General features: G+C 41.6%; 1 protein-coding gene across 8 annotated transcripts in view; it reads right to left on the reverse strand.

Moving 5' to 3' along the window:
- The window catches only part of LOC132818810 (CMP-N-acetylneuraminate-beta-1,4-galactoside alpha-2,3-sialyltransferase-like), a 598325-nt gene that overhangs the window by 275074 nt on the left and 305120 nt on the right, over positions 1–18131 (reverse strand). The gene's annotated exons all lie outside the window — the stretch shown is intronic.

Below are 18131 nucleotides of genomic sequence, written 5' to 3' on the forward strand. Positions count from 1 at the left end.
CAAACCAAAACAAAATGTAAAAAAACAAACAAATAAACCTCAAGAATGTCTTATACCAATGTTCATTCAGTGATAGCACCTTTATCTCTCAGCCATAAACCTCAAACTGAAGACTTGAGTACATAATCTCAGCTCTTCCATCAGTGCAAATTGTGGCATTGCTATCTTTCAGCTGAGACTTTAAACCAAAGTGCAATATATTGTCTTTGGCAATGTTCAAAGAACAGCTCTGGAGTTATACTGGCCAATATATATGCTTTAATCAACACCACTGCCACAGTAGTGTTAAGAAGGTACTTCCATTGTTTATTTGTGGTTACGTTTTAAGACCAACACCACCAGGACGGTGGAGAACTGTGCACGTGTACCGAACTACAGTGTTGTAGGGAGGAAATTCTTTCTTCCTGAATTACAGTGCAAAACACAAAATTCTAATAACTGTTGGCATAGACTAACTGTTCATGTGAAACAGAACAGCCACTTCTGCTTTCAGATAATGCTGGACTTGCTTCCAATCCACACTGACGGACAGCAGTTTGGGCTGAAGAGAAGACAGAGGGCTACATCATGCATGCAGCATGTGGTAAAATTCAAGAAACACAATGAAAATGTCAAGACACTGAATGAGCTCAGTACAGTCAAAATATTTGTTAAAGGCAGTAGTATGTTACCTTCCTCCAATACTGCTGGTGAGGGGAAGATGGTTTAAAACAGTCACCAATGAAGAGTGCAGTTTGTTGCTTCGACACCAGTGGAAAGTTCCCAATTTAAGTCAAGAGAGGAGACAGAATGGGAAGAAACTGTTATTTAAAATTATTGATGCTTTCTATCCCCAAAGCAGCAGTGAATATTCCTGGTTTAGTTCCAGTTTCATCTTTGTTGTTAAGCTTCCTGTTCTGAGCACATATCAAAGACATCAATGTTATTGTGGTGGCAGGAGATACTCGATTCTTTTGAAGTAGAAACAATACCAGGCCTTTTCTTTGGTTTAGAAAGGTCACTAAAGGTATATTGTGGAACTTTTTTTAAAAAAAGGATACCTACTGGAAGTAACAAGACTTCAGCTGAATGCTTAGACTGACTTGAAGTCATATGCCGGAGTTTATGACTGTCAGAAGTTTGGCTATTTGATATTGCTTTGGAGTTCAGTTAGAGAGTAGCCTGAGAGAGATATAATCATCATATCTGCCTTTAATATCTTTATGAGAAACCCTTTCAAGTGATTGCTAAAAAGCTAAATCGGGTGGTCTTCCCGAAAAGCTTCAAATAAACTTCCTCTTGATGCCTTCAATAATCTGTATACGAAAATATCCCAGAGAAACAATTGCATATATGGTGATTACCATTTGTACAAGGATACCAGGCTTGAAAGCGATCCCATCCTTTTGTTCTTTGAGATTCAACAATAATTTTGGCGAAGTGTATTTATCCAAAGCTGATCACTGCAGGGAAGTTAACTTATTTTTTCTTTAACTTGTGTACATGTGTGGTGCAAGTTGGGGTTAGTTAGAAAGCCTTCATATTTCAAATTGTGTGTTAGTAAAGCTTTCCATCTTTGCTGAATAAATCTGGTTATAATCAATAAACAAGAAAGTAATTTAGGAAACCTGGTTGATGGATCTTTTTATTCGGAACCTAATATAGATAAAATATATTATTGGTCATATTGGTAACAGTGAAAAAAAATTAAATATACTGTGACCAGTGGAGTGATGGGACTAAAAATAGAAAGTACACTCCTCCAACATCAGTAATAATGCCAGTCATCGATCTCTTCGTTATTTGTAAGATTTTGCTGTAATACAAGTTGTCTGTCAACCTTGCCTACATTACAGAAGATTGACAGGGGCATTGGAAATCCTGAAAAGTGCTTTACAGATGCAAGTTCACACATATCTTTCTTTCCAATTTATACAGAAAGAAGAGAATTGACTTGTTTGCTATTATTATGCTTTCACTGGGAGGAATCTCCTTGGAGTTCAGGCCCCTATTTTTCAAAGCCATGCAGGCTACTTAATGTTTTAATCTACAGTTTCCTATTTTGATGAATCATAAAACTCGAGAGTGATACAGAAATAAATCATCCAGTGAGCCAAAAAAAATGAAAGCAAAGACTCTTTCAAATTCTCCAGACATCATATCTCACCATTATTCAGTCTGTATGACAGGAGTGGATAATCTGAGGTTGTTATCTTACTTCTAAAATACTGTATGTGGTTGATGATTTTGCCATCGTGATTTATTAGCATACACTTTTGCTGAGAATACTTTCCATTCCCACAGAAACCTTTACAGCAATTCAACTCGAGTTTTAAAAATGTCAACATTTGTAGGATACAGAAGGATGACTAAACATCCTTCCTTAAATATTACTAAAAAATAGAATTATGCTAATCAATATTCTCATAATTCAACTTCAAGAATAAAACTATCCACAGTTATAACAGTTGCTGAGAAATAAGAAAATACTTTTTACTTGCAAGATTAAGAGCTAAATTGATCCAGATTTTGCCAACTGTACCATTGAGACAAACAATTCAAAACACAAACAACAAAGGTGAACTTTATTATTAGGGAGCCTTATTTTTTATTGGATGTAGCTCCTTAGGAAATATCATGACAGGGATGGAATCGATTTGAAAAAGGGTGCTTAATCTGGGGCTGATTCTGAAAAAAATCACATCTCTTACACATTGCAGTTGAAACTTAATGGTCCTTGGCTGAGTGGGAGGGGGAGTTGAAATGTTGGGCCACAGGGCGGTGTGGTTGATTGGTGCAGGTGTCCCGGAGATGTTCCCTAAAGTGCTCTGCTAGGAGGGGTCCAGTCTCCCCAATGTAGAGGAGATCGCATTGGGAGTAAATGATACAATAAATGATATTGGTGGATGTGCAGGTAAAACTTTGATAGATGTGGAAGGCTCCTTTGAGGCCTTGGATGGAGGTGAGGGAGGAGGTGTGGGCACAGGTTTTGCAATTCCTGCGGTGGCAGGGGAAGATGCCAGGGCAGGAGAGTGGGTTGTTGGGGGGTGTGGACCTGACCAGATAGTCATGGAGGGAACGGCCTTTGCGGAAGGTAGAAAGGGGTGGGGAAGGAAATATATCCCTGGCGGTGAGGTCCTTTTGGAGGTGGCGGAAATGTTGGCGGATGATTTGGTTTATGCGAAGGTTGGCAGGGTGGAAAGTGAGCACCAGGGGGGTTCTGTCCTTGTTATGGTTGGAGGGGTAGGGTCTGAGGGTGGAGGTGCGGAATGCGGACGAGATGCGTTGGAAGGCATCTTTAACAATGTGGAAAGGAATATTGCCATCTCTAAAGAAGGAGGCCATCTGGTGTGTTCTGTGGTAGAACTGGTCCTCCTGGGAGCAGATACAGCGGAGGCAGAGGAATTGGAAATACGGGATGGCATTTTTGCAGGAGGTAGGGTGGGAAGAGGTGTAATCCAGATAGCTGTGGTAGTTGGTGGGTTTGTTAAAAATGTCGGTGTCAAGTTGGTCATCATTAATGGAGATGGAGAGGTCCAGGAAGGGGAGGGAGGGATCAGAGGTTGTAAGGTCAGGGTGGAATGTATTGGTGAAGTTGATGAAATACTCAAACTCCTCACAGGAGCACAAGGTGGCGCCAATGCAGTCATCAATGTAGCCAGCACCACTCCCCACTAGGTGCTCTTCCACCTATCCACTCCACCCTCTTCCCTCACCTATCACCTTCATCCTCTCCCCCACTCACCTATTGTACTCTATGCTACTTTCTCTTGACCCCCCACCATCCTCTCATTTATCTCTCCACCCTTCAGGTACTCTGCCTGTGTTCCTGATGAAGGGCTTTTGCCCAAAACATCGAGTTTCCTGCTGCCTGAACTGCTGTGCTTTTCCATCACCACTCTAATCCAGAATCTGAATTCCAACATCTGCAGTCATTGTTTTTACTCAGAAATAAAGAGTGCCAATTTGATGAAGATGGGAAGGAACTTCTTCACTCAGAGGGTTGAGTGTCTTTGGATCTCCTTGCTACAGAGAGCTGTGGGACTGGAGTCATTGTGAATATTTAAATCTGAACTAGATGGATTTTTCATCAGCAGGAGAATCAAGGATTATTTGAAAATGGCAGCAGGTATACATTAGGAATGGTGGATCAGTCATGGTCCTATTGAATGGCACAGCAGGTTCAAGGGGCTGAATGGCCTGGCCTGTTCCTATTTCTTATGGCCTTATTGGTGACACCTTACTCTGAGACTATGCCCTCTGGTCCTAGATTCTCTCAAAAGAAGAAACAACCCCTCTGCATCTACCCTGCCTGGATCCAAAAAAAACTTACAGCATGGAAACAGACCCTTCAGTCCAACTCATCCATGCCGACCAGGTATCTTAAATTAATCTAGTCCCATTCGCCAGAATTTGGCCCATAGCCCTTGAAAACATTCCTATTCATATACCCATCCAAATGCCTTTTAAATGTTTTAAGTGTACCAACCTTGACCACTTTCTCCCCACCCATGCGTTTGAAAAAGTTGTCTCTTAGGTCCCTATTACCTATTATCTTTTCCCTATTACCTTAAACCTATGCCCTCTAATTTTGGACCCTGCTACCCAGGGAAAAAGATCTTTGCTATTTACCCTACCCATGCCCCTCATGATTTTATAAACTTCGATAAGGTCAACCCCTCAGCCTCTTACCCTCTAGGGAAAAAAGCCCCAGCCTATTTAGCCTCTCCCTATAGCTCAAACCCTCCAACCCTGGCAACATCCTTGTAAATCTCTTCTGAACCCTTTCAAGTTTCACAACATTCTTGCTACAGCAGGGAGACTAGAACTGAATGCAGTATTCTAAAAGTGATCGAACCAATGTCCTGTACAGATGCAACATCATCTCCCAACTCCTGTACTCAATGCAGTGACCAACAAAGGCAAGCATACCAAACGAGGAGAAAGCAAGGATTGCAAATGCTGGAGATCAAGTCAAAGAGTGTGGTGCTGGAAAAGCACAGCCAGCCAGACAGCATTCGAGGAACAGGAGAACTGCCATTTCGGGCATAAGCCCTGAAGCAACAGCGACTGCGTGACCTTGATAAGTATGTACCTGTTAGGCAGGGAGGAAATGGATAAGCGAGGGAGCCATGGTTTACGAAAGAATCTCTTGTCAAGAAGAAGATGAAGGCTTAGATTAGGATGAAAAGTGAAGGTTCAGTTGGGGTACCTGAGAGTTATAAGTTAGCCAAGAGAGAGCTAAGAAGAGCCAGGAGGGGACATGAAAAGTCATTGGCATATAGGATAAAGGAAACTACAAAGGCTTTCTATAGTTATATGAGGAATAAAATAATGACAAGAGACAGATAAAGGCCAATCAAGGATAATAAAGGGAAGTTGTGTGTGGAGTCCATGGAGATATGGGAAGCGCTAAGTGAACATTTTTCATCAGAATTCATGTTGGAAAGAGACACTGTTGCCGAGCAGAATACCAAGATACAGGCTACTAGACTAGATGCGAGTGAGGTTCACAAGGAGGTGTAAGCAATTCTGGAAAGTGTGAAAATAGATAAATCCCTTGGGCCAGATGGAATTTATCCCAGGATTTTCTGGGACGTCAGGGACGAGATTACTGAGCCTTTGGCATTGATCTTTATGCAGTCATTGTCTGGAGACTAGAGGATAGCAAATGCTGCTCCCCCTTGTTCAAGAAGGGGAGTAGAGAAAACCCTGGTAATTATACACCAGTGAGCCTTACTTTGGTTATGGGCAAAATGTTGGAAAAGGTTATGAGATAACATTTATAATCATCAGGAGAGCAAGAAGTTGATTAGGGATAGTCAACATGGTTTTGTGAAGGGTAGGTCATGCTTCACAAACTTTATTAAGTTCTTTGAAAAGGTGACCTAACAGATGGATGAAGGTAAAGCGATTGATGTGGTGCATATGGATTTCAGTAAGGTGTTTAACAAGGTTCCCCATGGTAGGCTATTGCACAAAATATGAAGACATGGCATTGTGGGTGATTGTAGATCAGAAATTGGCTAGCTGAAAGAAGAGAGAGGGCGCTAGTTGATGGGAAATCTTCACCTGGAGTTCAATTACTAATAGTGCATTGCAAGGATCTGTTTTGGGACCACTACTGTTTGTCATGTTTATAAGTTTTCTGGATGAGGGTGTAGAAGGATGGGTTAGTAAATTTGCAGATGACACTAAGGTCGAGTTGTGGTTAGTGTCAAAGGATGTTGCAGGTTACAGAGGGGTATAGATAAGCTGCAGAGCTGGACTGAGAGGTGGCAAATGAAGTTTAATGTGGCAAAATGTGAGGTGATTCACTTTGGAAGGAGCAAATGGAACAAAGAGTACTCGGCTAATGGTAAGATTCTTGGTAGTGTAAATGAGCAGCGAGATCTCGGTGTCCATGTGCATAGTTCCCTGAAAGTTGCCACCCAGGTTGATAGGGTTGTTAAGAAAGCATACGGTGTGTTAGCTTTCATTGGTAGAGGGATTGAGGTTTGGAGCCACAAGGTCATGCTGCAGCTGTACTAAACTCTGGTGTGGCCACGCTTGGAGTATTATGTACAATTCTGGTCATCACATTATAGGAAAGATGCAGAAACTTTGTACAGGGTACATAGGAGATTTACTAGGATGTTGCCTGATATGGAGAGAAGGTCTTTTGAGGGACTTAAGGCTGTTTTCGTTTGAGAGAAGAAGGTTGTGATGACTTAATTAAGACAAAAAAGATAATCAGAGGTTTTGCTAGGGTGGACAGTGAGAGCCTTTTTCCTCGGATGGTGATGGCTAGCACAAGGAGATATAGTTTTAAATTGAGGGGTGATGATATAGAACAGATGTCAGATGTAGTTTCTTTACTCAAGAAATAGGGTGTAGAACGCACTGCCTGAAACAGTGGTAAACTCACCAACTTTAAGGGCATTTAAATGGTTATTGGATAAATATATGGATAAAAATGGAATAGTGTAAGACGGATAGCTTCAGATTGGTTCCACAGGTTGGCGCAACATCGTCCATGTTCTATGTTCTAATACCTCTTCCTTTTTGATATCAACTTGGCTAAGAAGCTCGACACTCCCTTCCCTGTTGTCATCCTTCTCTTTGGTGAATACCTAAACAAAGTATTCATTTCGAACTTCACCTACCTCATCTGGCTCCACATGGATTCCCCCTTTGTCCTGAACTGGGCCAACCCTTTCCTTGACTACCCTCTTGCTTTACATATATGCATAAAAAGCCTTTGGATTCTCCTTAATCCTGTTTGCTAAGGTCTTTTCATGACCCTCTTTAACCCTTCTAGTTCCTTGTTTAAGTTTGTTTCTACTTTCCTTCTATACTTTAGTAACTTCATCAGTGTTACTGAATCAGAGAATTTTACAGTAAAATAGCAATTTATGCAAAAATATTGTGCAGTAGATTAGGTTTGTGGCAATATTTTTCCTTCTGAGCTGTATAATCGAGCCCGTGTCATTTTTTTGCACCCCCAATCAGCTTGTCTTGTCTGTCAACTGAGTTCTACCTGTTTTAGGTAAACTAGCTAGACCATAAACTAATCCATCAGTGGGCCTTCCCCGGAAATGAATGCATTGGGCAGAGGTTTCACCTACTTAGACCACAATCAGAGGCCATTTGCTGTACCTATGGTTTCTGCCAGAAGGACATGGACCAGAGTTCCAAGATCATGAAGCTATCGAGGTCACTGGTGAGCAACATCAGAGAGGAGCTTTGCAGTATAGGGGCTGTGGGAGTGTTGTCAAAAGAAAGGGCAATAGGATCTCAGTGGCCCCACTTTTCCCTGATGTCCGGTCCTCAATCAGACAGTTGAGTGCCTTTGATCAAGGTACATCCCTGCACACATCACTACCCCATTCCCAAAGATGACAGGCACAGATTTAGTTGTCATGCAGACAATGTGATGAGAGGCCCATGTGCAGCTGAGTTAATACCAGTAATAGCAGAATGAGAGGCTGAGGTGGTCATTATTTGGCCACTTCGAAGCTTCAATTAACAGCAGGGCACAAAGATCAAACCTGGTACTTGCTTTCCAGAAGCGGATTCTGATGGAGATATGAATTAGCAGGGTTGAGGAACATGCCACACTTGCTAATTACTCATCCTTTCAATCTCCAAACTTGCCATCAGAGACAGAACATTTTTGCCTTGAAGGTCTGCCTGCAGATTGCAGCAGATGTCAGTGAAGACTGCTTTGTAATGTTCCTGGCTGAGGTTGAGGTAATAGAAATGTTCTCCAAAGACCTTAACTGCATAAGGACTTTGTCCCAAAGTCCTTTTCCATCAACTACTCCTCCTGTGAGCAGCTTGCTTTCCTCTGCATTGCCTCTGCTCCACCTCTCTCTCAGATTTTAAGCGTAGAGGAATGGTAACTCAGTATGTGGGAGAGAAACAGCATGTAATCAAAAGAGCAGTATGCAGTTAGGAAAGTCAGTGCTGACACCGAGAGAGTTGATTGGGGAGTGTGATTTGCTGAAGTCAGATGGGCCACCAAGCACCTAGAACGTGGAGTGAAGAGCCACCTTTGGCAGCAATGGGGACCTATTGCTGAAGCCAAAATTCTTTCGCAGGATTTCTGGGCTCAGGGTGGGATACTGAAGGAGTTATGAGAAGGGAGGAAGAGGAGAGATGCAAGGAGAAGAAGGGGGCTGCAAAAGGGGATGCAGAGGATGATTGCTAAGTTTGGCAGTAGATCAAGACTACAATGGACAGAGAGAGAGACAGAGACAGAGACGGTGGGGGGGGGGGCAAAGAAGGAGAGATAGAAGAAGAGAGAGAGAAGAGAGAGAGAGGAGAGAGAGAGAGAGAGAAAAGGAGAGAGAGAAAGAGAGAGAGTGAGTTTTAAATCTGTAATCAAAGGCATGCTCAGTTGACTGGGATCAAGTTTATATTACTGAGGCAATTATTTCTTTATAGATGAATATGGAATATTTAATTTAAGGCTGTCTAACTTCAGGAGCTACTCTTGTATACTTGGGGAAGAAGTGGAGTGCTTCCTACTGTAATGAACACTGTCAACAGTTATATTTAAAACTGAAATTGAGATCAAAGATGCAGAAACAGGTTTGTAAGTGCCTGGCTAAAATATTCAAAGTGTGACAGAAATAAATTTGGAACAGAGGAATTAGGAGCAGAAGTAGGCAACTCAGCCCTTTGAGCTTGCCCTGCCTTTTAACATGATCGTGGCTTATCAACTCCACTTCCTGCTTCCTTTTATCCCACTCATCATCAGAAAGACATCCATTTCTTTCTTGAATCTGCTGATTAATTCTGCCTCCACGTACTCTGGGGCAGAGAGTTCCACAAATTCACAAACCTCTGAGAGAAGTAGTTTCTCCTCATTTCAGTTTTGAAAGTACTTCCTTTCACTATATCTATGACCGCTTGTTTGACACTGTCCCAAAGATGGAACATCTCTTCAATTTCCACCTTATCAATCCACTTTAGCATTTATATATATATCTCAATAGATTCCTCCCCCTTCATTCTTTTGAAGTCCAGCGAGTACAAGCCCAAGCTTTAAATTCTTCTTCAAACAACAGCCCTTTCATCCCTGGAATCAACATGGTGAACCTCCTCTGAATTGCCTCCCAGTGCTACCACATCCTTCCTCGTGGACAAATTGTATTCAAGGGCGACAACTTTAGTGCATAAGTGTGTCAGTAATTTTAACTTATTCCTATACTTTTGTACCAGTTTGAATTGTGTGGTGTCGAAGAAATTATTGTGTATGTGGTTTTAAGTTGAATCAGTGGTTGATAATAATTCAGGGTATTCATGAATTTGTCTAATTCCATTCTACACAATCCCAACCCTCCATCTGTCAATGGAAATACATAAGAATTGTTACTATGTGATGGCATCACCCAATAAATGTATTAATGAGAATGAAACATTAACTGCCAAAAGCTAAAAGTAGATCTTGAAAAAATCTCAGAGGAAAAGAAGAATGATTTTGACTCTGCTGCAGAACCAACTTTAAAACAGCAGCAGAAAATCACAGCACTCCTATAAATTTGAAGAAAATCAATATAAATCAAATCAACAGTTAAACTGAAAACAGATCACTTCAAATACCATTGCTTTGGAGTGGTTATTCCTGCTGTTGAATTGCGCCAGAGTGATGAGTTCGTAAGTCTGAGGACTGAGATCAAATGAGTGTTGTACACTAACTGACATCACAAACTATCTAACTTTATCATGCTAATGCTTGTACCAAAATTATGTCTAGCATGGGCCATTTCAGTAGTCTGTGTATGCAGCAGAAATACGATTTTGGAACCAAATGGTACCTGACTTGCCAAAATTACAGATGTCCTGAGTCAAATGTTGTGACTTTATTTTGCTTTTTGAGAGATAGGCATATTAAACATAGTGTGATCTAATTCACCACTTACATTCTAGCTTACCATGAAATTTTGATCTACAGTTAATGTTTATCCATTTTGGATAATCTGAAACTACTCTCTTCAGAATAAACAGAGACATGCTTCCATGAGAAGACACAAACCAAATTTTGCTTCTTATAGAATGACTATACTATTAAACCACAACAGAACTCCAACCATTGATTTATACCTTCCAGTTCTTAAAGACATTTATTTCCATGCTGCATTTGTTTTTGTCACCACACTGCCAAAGAAGGAGAAGAATAATGGCCAAGGCCCCATAGCCATCCAAGAGAAACAGCACCAATGTACCCGATTGGATCCTATAGGCAGTGATGGCTATAATGCAGGGGAAAAATGGCATCCCAAGATATCATCAAGCAATGGCTATGACATGGCACACGATCAAACAATATTAGAAGAAAGAAAGGAAGTATCACATTGATGAGATTGAACTATTGGCCCACAACAGTCAGAGGGAAATTGAGAAACAAATATGCAGAGAAATCTCAGATATCTGTAAGAATATAATAAGGTTGTAATAATAGGTGATTTCAATTTTCCAAACACTGACTGGGATTATCAGAGTGTTAAAGGTTTGGATGATGATGAATTTGTTAAAGTGTTCAAGAAAATAATGCTCTTACTAGAAAAGGAGCAAAACTTTACCTTCTCTTGAGTAATAAGGCAGGGCAAGTGATTAAAATGATGGTAGGAGAAAATTGTGTATCTAGTCATCATAACTCTATTAGTTTTTATATAGTTACGGAAAAGGATAAGCTTTCTATAAAAAGTTTGAATTGGAGTAAGTCAAATTTTAATTGTATGAGACAGGAACTTTCAAAAGTTGATTCCAATAGACTGTTTGCAGTTAAAGGGACATCAGATAAGTGGGAGGCTTTCAAAAGTATGATACTGGGAGTTCAGAATCATTATGTTCCTGTCAGAGCAAAAGGTAAGGCTGATAGGATTTGGGAACAATGGAAGAAAGAAAGATGGAGTCCTAGTCAAGAATAAAAAAGAATCACGCATTAGATAAAGACAACTAGGTTCAAATGAATCTCTTGAGCAGTATGGTGAGGTTATATCAGTACACGAAGAGCAAGAGACCAACTTGAGTGAGAGTAGGGCCCCTAAAGATCAAAGAGGTGAACTTTGTGTTAATGGGAGAGGTATTAAATTTGCATCAGTTTTTACTGTGGAGAAAGAAACGGAGGTTAGAGAACTTAGGGAAATAAATACTGATGTTTTGAAAACAATTCACGTTGCAGAAAAGCAAGTGCTGAAGGAATTTGAAAATACAAAGGTGGATGAATCTCAAGTACTGGATCTAGTGCATCCAGGAGGTTGTGGGAAGTTAGAGAGGTAATTGCGGGGCCTCTTACAGAAATATTTACATCATCAATAACTACTGCGAGGTGCCAGTGACTGGCCAATATTGTGCCTTTGTTTAAAAAGGGATGTTAGGAGAAGTTTGGAACTATAGACGTGTCAGTTTGACTTTGGTAGTGGGTAGATTGTTGAAGGTGATTCTTAAACATAGGACCTACATGCATATGGAGAGGCAAGGAATGATTCGGGATGGTCAGCATAGTTTTGTGCAAGGGAAATCATGTCTTACAAACTTGATTGAACGTTTTTGAGGACGTAACCAAGAAAATTGATGAGGATAGACATTGTTTACTTGGACTTTAGTAAAGCCTTTGACAAGGTTCCACATGGTAGATTATTATTAGTAAAGTTAAATCACATGGGATTCGGGGGAGTTTGCCAGTTGGATATAAAATTGGCTTAACCGTAGGCGATAGAGTGTGGTGATGCAGAATTGTTTTCCAGACTGGAGGCATACTGTGAGCGGTCTTCCACAGAGATTGATGCTGGGTTCACTTTTGTTCATCATTTATATAAATGATTTAGATGAGATCATAGAAAGCTTGGTTAATAATTTTGCAGATGACACCAAAACTGGTGGTACAGTGGACAGTGAAGAAGGTTAGCATTACAAAGAGATCTTGATCATCTGGGTCAATGGGCTGAGGAATGCCTTCATTGTTCAGAGCTTTGAGAATAAGAGTCAAAGAGTGTGGTGCTGGTAAAGCACACAAATTCCTGATAAAGAGCTTATGTTCGAAACGTCGACTCTCCTGCTCATCGGATGCTGCCTGACTGGCTGTGCTTTTCGCTCCTTTGAGTATAAGAGTTGGACGTCATGCTGAATTTGTACACAATGTTGGTGAGGCCTCTACTGGAGCAGTTCTAGTCAACTTGCTAAATATTATTAAGCTGGAGGAGGTTCAGAAAAGATTTATCAGGATGTTGCCAGGAATGGTGGGCTTGAGTTATAAGAAGGCTGGATAAGCAGGGACTTCTTTCACTGGAGCGTAGGACGTTGATGCATGGCTTTATAACAGGTTTATAAAATCATGTGAGGCGGCACAGTGGTTCAGTGGTTAGCACTGTTGGCTTCACACCAGGGTCCCACGTTCGATTCCAGCCTTGGGCGGCTGTTTGTGTGGAGTTTGCACATTCTCCCGTGTCTGCATGGGTTTCCTCCAGATGCTCCGGTTTCTTCCCACAGTCCATGGATGTGCAGGTTAGGTGAATTGGCCAAGCTAAATTGCCCATAGTGTTAAATGCATTAGTAAGACAGAAATGGGTCTGGGTGGGTTACTCTTCAGAGGGTCGGTGTGGACTGGTTGGGCCGAAGGGCCTGTTTACACACTGTATGGGATCTAATGTATTCTAAATAAATAAGGTGAATAGCAAGGGTCTTTTCCCTAGGGTGGGGGAGTTTAATACTGGGGGGCATATTTTTCAGGTGAGAGGAGAAAGATTTAAAAAAAACATGAGGGGCAACTTTTTACACAGAGAGTGGTTCGTGTGTGGAATGAACATCCAGAAGAAGTAGTGATGCAGATACAGTTATAACTTTTAAAAGACATTTAGGTAAGTAACTGAGTAAGAAATGCTTGGAGAGGTGGACCAAGTGCAGGCAGGTCAGACCAGTTTAGCTTGGGATTATGGTCGACATGGATTAGGTTGGACTGAAGAGTCTGTTTCTGTGCTGTATGGCTCTATGACTCAAACAAGCAATCTGGAATACAATGTGTAACAATTCCCTGGTGCAGACCTCAGGCATAGGGGCTTTGTGCTTCAAAGATTCAAACATGAGGACAGGCCACAAATGGGGATGTGAAGATGCTGCAATCAGAAGGTTGAGTATGGGAGAGGCCCCATGTCAGAAGGCAAGGACCGCAGATTCCCCCAGACGTGATCGACGATGCCCTCCACCGCATCTCCTCCACTTCCCGCTCCTCCGCCCTTGAGCCCCGCTCCTCCAACCGCCACCAAGACAGAACCCCACTGGTTCTCACCTACCACCCCACCAACCTCCGTAAACAACGTATCATCCGCCGTCATTTCCGCCACCTCCAAACGGACCCCACCACCAGGGATATATTTCCCTCCCCTCCCCTATCAGCGTTCCGCAAGGACCACTCCCTTCGTGACTCCCTCGTCAGATCCACACCCCCCACCAACCCAACCTCCACTCCCGGCACCTTCCCCTGCAACCGCAGGAAATGTAAAACTTGCGCCCACACCTCCTCCCTCACTTCCCTCCAAGGCCCCAAGGGATCCTTCCACATCCACCACAAGTTCACCTGCACCTCCACACATATCATCTATTGCATCCGCTGCACCCGATGTGGCCTCCTCTATATTGGGGAGACGGAACGCTTCAGAGAACACCTCTGGGACGCCCGGACCAACCAACCCAACCACCCCGTGGCTCAACACTTTAACTCTCCCTCCCACTCCACCAAAGACATGCAGGTCCTTGGACTCCTCCATCACCAGAACATAACAACACGACGGTTGAAGGAAGAGCGCCTCATCTTCCGCCTGGGAACCCTCCAACCACAAGGGATGAACTCGGATTTCTCCAGTTTCCTCATTTCCCCTCCCCCCACCTTGTCTCAGTCGATTCCCTTGAACTCAGCACCGCCCTCCTAACCTGCAATCCTCTTCCTGACCTCTCCGCCCCCACCCCACTCCGGCCTATCACCCTCACCTTGACCTCCTTCCACCTATCACACCTTCATCGCCCCTTCCCCAAGTCCCTCCTCCCTACCTTTTACCTTAGCCTGCCTGGCACCCTCTCCTCATTCCTGATGAAGGGCTCTGGCCCGAAACGTCGAATTTCCTGTTCCTTGGATGCTGCCTAACCTGCTGTGCTTTAACCAGCAACACATTTTCAACACTTCTTACAGTACTTGTTATGTTTTATTCCTCCCATTATGCTTACTGAAACCTAACCCACCACTTACATTCAACTAACCAGTCTGTAGTTATTAAGAAAAATAATTCACTTTCTAATCCGGCTGATTAATTTTCACCCCATCATTTACCTTTACGTTCCTCTTCCTTAGCTGATGCAAGGTACTCAAAGTGTTCCAATATCAAAATGTTCAATGGTGTGAAGCGTTTGGAGCTGAAAAAGTTAGATATCATGCTTGGGCCAGCCTGACTTTTCACAGATATCTTTTACTATTCCTGAATAGCAGACCAGAGGTCGAATATGTCAAGATTGCAAAGACACTCCATTCACTTAATTCCCTTAATGCTTTTTAGATGTTGGAAAGAGTCATGTGTGCCAATTGGGAAAGAGTGCTGCTATCTGAGATTTTCTTTCAATATAACATTCGTTTATTCATAATTTTACAGACGTCAAAGCCATAAAATGTAGAAGCAGATGTAAGTCATTCAGCCCATCAAGTCTGCTCTGCCATTCAATGAAATCTGGCTGATCTGCTAACCCTCACCTCTACTTTCCAGGATTATCCTATAACCTTTGATTCCTTTATTGATAAAAAAAATCTATTTCAGCCTTGGGTATACTTAATAACCCAGCCTTGACAATCCTCTGCAATAAGGAACTCTACAGATTCGCCAGTCTGGAGAAGAAGTTCCTCTTTATCTCTTTTTTAAGGGGGTGACTCTCTTCTGAAATGATACCCTCTAATCTTAGACTTCCCCACAAAGGGAAAGCAACTTTTCCACATCCTAAAGAACCGCATATTTTTCAATAAGCCTCACAGATCAGTTTTTGCCCTGTTCCACCCTGTAATTCCTACCAATGTTGTTCCTTCATTTCCTCTTTGCCAGGATATGATGCCAAGCAGTCACTATGAACTCTCCAGTAGTTTACCTATTTGCCACATGGACATCTTTGACAGCAGCAAGAGCTATATCTAATGCTGTTTTCACATTACATCCAAGCACAAGATTCCAAACAGATCACAGGTTAATGGTCAAAGCATGGGAATCTTAGTCAATTTTTCTTTACTAATTTACAAGCACAGAGATCAGTTAATTCAGCACAAACTAGGGATTCAAGCTGGAAGTTAGATGCATGCCTCATCTACGCACAGACTGCAATGCATTTGTGGCATATAGTTTAGCAATTTTGAATATGCCTACAGCACTGTAAATCTCAAGATAAAACCAAGGTTATTAAGCAGAATTATAGCAAGATGAATCCCAAATATCAGCAACATCAATATTACCAACTACTTTCAACTTCACTTTTTCTAATCACGCATAAGCATTTAAAAAGTTCATTAAATGCTCAACTGCTTCAACACAGCAGTGTGATTTTCAAATGTACTGAACCTAGTCCACCTTGCCCATTTTGCCTTCGCTTAAACATTCGTCATAAGAATCAACTTGAATCATAGAACTGCTAATCATTTCATAAAGTTAATGCAGCCAACTTCCCACAGCAAAATCTGTCAGGTTTGTTAATCCATCTTCTCCCTATTTTCCACCCAGTGAAAGCCACAAATGCTGTTGATTTGATAATACGTATTGTCCTTTCAATCTATACAGAAAATCTACTTATGCCTTGGGCATCCAATCACTCAGTGAATAATAAATATCACACAATGGTCTGTTGAACAAACTTTCTTTAGAGTCTGAATTCTCATTGTCCAACATGCTAGTGAAGAAACTGGAGAATACATATGTGAAAGAGTAAGCTGCAATTATTTCAAATACTGAACAGATCGCAGGTCAGAACAGCTATTCTTTCCATTGCCTCGGGACAGACACTAGAGAAGCTTGTAGAGCCAGATATGTTAGTACCTATTCTTCAGTGTGTGTATCCACACTTCTGAGGCTATGTACCGATTAATTTTTTGATGTATAATTGATTGCGATTCAATCAGATGGCAAGTCTCACTTGAGGTTTACTTTAAACTGTTGCATGTAACACAATACAAACTATGAACAAGAACATAAGAGGTTCGTATGCACAAAAGACTTAAATATGTAATACAGTAGCAGTACGTAAGAAATAGGGCAATAAAATGTTAATAAATGGATGGAAAAGAGGTATTTTTCAACTTCATACACATGTGCAATTAAAAAAAAACTTGGAATAAAACTCGAATGTACTGATATCTCTGGCAGTGGCAAATATATCTGGGATTTGGTGGGTGCTGAAGTGTGGAGGCTATTAGGCCATTCTGACATGAAATTAACTACAGGTCGTTCTGCTATAATGCGACAGTTGTGTTCCTCTGCAGCCTCGTACTACAGGAAATCGTGTTGGAGGAGATCACTAATAGAAAATCATTATTACCATTCAGCAGAAAGTTTGCATTATCCAAACAACATGCACAATTCGTCAATCGCATTATAGCCAATTCGCGCTGAAACGCGCTTTACAGCAGCACAACCTGTATCTGATAAATAAGTTCCACTATGAAGATTTCAATAAGAAAATGTTCCCACTTATCAAGTGCGTTAGAAGTTCCCAAGAAATGATTCGAAGTACTGCACTAAAGTGCAATAATAATTATTATGTGGGTACAATGTTTTGTGTACCATAGCATTAAATGCTTAGTTGAATCTCTCTTGGTAACATTAGTTGAAGAAAGAAAGGTGACCCCGTTATTTTGTTCTGGAGAAATGCGACGGTTAACAGTTTGAGCCCTGGTGTAGATGTTAAACCCAAAGGTTTCTAACTCAGAAGTCAGCTAGTTCACAATTGCTAACAACTTAAAATGGCCAAATGCCAGTCCAGGGAAAGGTAACTTCCCACATAATTGCCAGGCTGGCTTTTCATTGTCAGAGCAAAACTAGAATGACTGTAGAAAGTCTCCAAACCAACAGTACCATTGTGACTAAAGTGAATACTGATACTACCTAATAATCCGAATCCTGAGCCTAAATTAGGACAATTGTTGAGCAGATTCACAGTGTCAGAAGATACAGAAATTGAAAATTACCACCTGGCTTGCACGTTTACATTTTTTTAATTCACTTGCCAGACATGGACAATAGCAGCATTTCTTGATAAACTGGGGCTGAGCTGCCTTTTGAACCACTGCAGTCCACAAGCTGGACGTTGACCCACAGTGCCCTTAGGGAGGAAATTCCAGGAGTTTGACACAGTGACAGTGAAGGAACAGTGATATAGTTCCAAATCAGGATAATGAGTGGCTTGGAAGCAAACTTTCAGGTGGTCGTGTTCCCATATATCTGCTGCCTTTGCCCTTCAAAATGGAAACAGTCATGGGTTTGAAAGATGCCTTCTAAGGATATTTGGTGAATTTTTGCAGTATATCATGTAGATAGTGCACACAGCTGCTCCTGAGCAGCAGTGGTGGAGGGAATGCTGTGGACATGGTGCTAATTAAGCAGGCTGCTGCATCTTGGTTGATGCCAAGCTTCTTGAGTGTTGTTGGA

The sequence above is a fragment of the Hemiscyllium ocellatum genome, chromosome 9 (genome assembly GCF_020745735.1).
Source record: "Hemiscyllium ocellatum isolate sHemOce1 chromosome 9, sHemOce1.pat.X.cur, whole genome shotgun sequence".
Lineage (NCBI taxonomy): Eukaryota > Metazoa > Chordata > Chondrichthyes > Orectolobiformes > Hemiscylliidae > Hemiscyllium > Hemiscyllium ocellatum.